The sequence below is a fragment of the Suricata suricatta genome, chromosome 8 (assembly GCF_006229205.1).
Source record: "Suricata suricatta isolate VVHF042 chromosome 8, meerkat_22Aug2017_6uvM2_HiC, whole genome shotgun sequence".
Taxonomy (NCBI): Eukaryota; Metazoa; Chordata; class Mammalia; order Carnivora; family Herpestidae; genus Suricata; species Suricata suricatta.
Window position 1 is genome coordinate 111,192,613 of NC_043707.1, and position 2,389 is coordinate 111,195,001.

The following is a 2,389-nucleotide window of genomic DNA, read 5'->3' on the forward strand; positions in this document are numbered from 1 at the left end:
GAGCAAGGAGGGGCAGAGAGAGAGAGAGGGAGGGAGAAAATCCCAAGCAGGCTCTATGCTATCAGGGCAGATTGAGTGAGAGCTCAGTCTCATGAATCGTGAGATCATGACTTGAGCCAAAATCAAGAGTCAGACAGTTAACCAACTGAGCCAGCCAGGCGCCCTGGTCTATCAAATTTTCTATTTCTTTGTTAATCAGTTTTAGAAAGTTGAGTATTCCTAAGAATTTATCCATTTCTTCTAGGTTTTCCAATTTGTTGGCATATAATTGTTCTTTGTAGTCTCTCATGATCCTTTGTATTTCTGTAGGGTCAGTTGTAACTTCTCCTTTTTCATTCCTGGTTTTATTTGGGCCCCCTCACTTTTTGTCTTGATGAGTGCAACCTAGAGTTTATTAATTCGTGCTTACTTTAGCTTAGCTTACTTTCTAGGCCCAAGAAAAAGAGGGAGGAAGTCATAAAAATCTTCACAGTATCAATGTACATATATAGACTAGGGACCTTTATGTGTCTGTATCTATCCTTGTACATGCCTAAGGATGGACAGTTAAGTGATGAATTATATTACACCCATACAATGAAATATTATATTATCTGTTGATAAACTAATGTGAAAATATACCCATGATAAAACTTGTCTTGAAACAAGCATGTTACAGAGGATTTTTTGTGTGTCTAATCACATACATTCCAATACACACATACTTATTTTATATGTAGATATATGTTGATATATCCATAAAAATATCTTGAAGAACCGTATCAACTTCTTATCAATGATTATGTTAGGGTTCAGGATTACTAGGTGTATATGTGAGAGCAACTTTTACCTTCTACTTTATATATTATTATGGAGTTTATAGTAGGAAATGATAGGAAATAACCTAAGTATATGTTAACAGAGGCCTGGTTAAACAATGCTTTCGCTTTACAGTTTAACCCTTTGCAGCTGCTAAAAGAAAGGAGATAAACTATAAACACTGATACAAAACAACTCCAAAATAAATTGGTAAGTAAAAGAAGGTATATTGAAAAAAAAATATCTTAAGTGAGATGCAAAAAGCACAGATGAGACATTAAAATCTTGTTCATCAAAAGACACCATAATAAAGTACAAAGACAAGCCACAAATTGGAAAAATATGTCCCCAATAAATATATCCAACGAAGGCTGTGGTTTATTAGAGTGTTTATTGAAGGAGGGGGGAAGTGAAGTTCAGTGGAATTGGAGAAACTGACCTTAGGATGACTATTTTTTTAATACTTTTTATTTATTTTTGAGAGACAGAGACAGCGTGAACAGGGAGGGTCAGAGAGAGAGGGAGACACAGAATCTGAAGCAGGCTCCAAGCTCTGAGCTGTCAGCACAAAGTCCAACGCGGGGCTTGAACCCACAAACTGTGAGATCATGACCTGAGCTGAAGCTGGACACAACTAACTTGAGCCACCCAGGCACCCCTAGGATGACTATTCTTAGCTTACTTTTGCCCCACACTCGGATTCTGCTTACAGGGCTTAATCAATATTTCTAGGAGACTGACGTGGAATTCAATACAGCTTGTTTTTCACTCTATCCAGATGTCTAGGGCTTGGAGTCTCCCCCCTTCTCCCATGTCAACAGGACCTCTGCATTTTCTGCTTTTACTTTTGAGGAGTTGACAACCATACGTCCTGGCGAATGGTACCACTACAATATTTCCAAACAGATACTGAGTGACAGATTGCAATCTCTGCCTTCCCTTGCAGCGATCTATGACCAAATGGCCAAGGGTTGGCTAGTAGGATGTACATGGAAACAGTGGTACAAATGATGCCTTTAAAATGTCTTTAAAATGATGCCCCTTTCATATTTCAGCTTTATGCTGAATACGTATGGGTGATTAGAACTTGGGCAGCCACTTCAGACTATGAAGTAGGAAGATACCTGTTGATGTTTAGAGACATCCTGACACCATGGAATGCCATACCAGACCCAGACTAACTGCATTTAGGGCTCTTTATCAAAAGAAAGAAATAAATTTCTATTTTGTTTAACTGCTATTGTTTTTGGTAATCTCTATAATAAACAGTTGAATCTAGTACTAATTAAAGTGTTCAACCCATTCTCTGGCCCAGGAAGCAAATTTTTAAAAAATCAAGAAATACCTTTGTTACAATGTCTCTTTTCACTTAACCACTCACTGAATATCCAAGAGGTCCATAATTTAGAGTGCAGATACCTTTAGGCAGAATTTGCAAGGAAAAGATGAAATTATTAGCTATGCGGAGGCTGCAAACCAGGGAAGTATTTGTGGTAGAGAACAGCATCAGTGATTCCCCAAACACAGATGTCTCAACTTATCTTGTGAGAAACCCGTGATGACTAGGAGAGGTTAACTTAAAATAAGGATT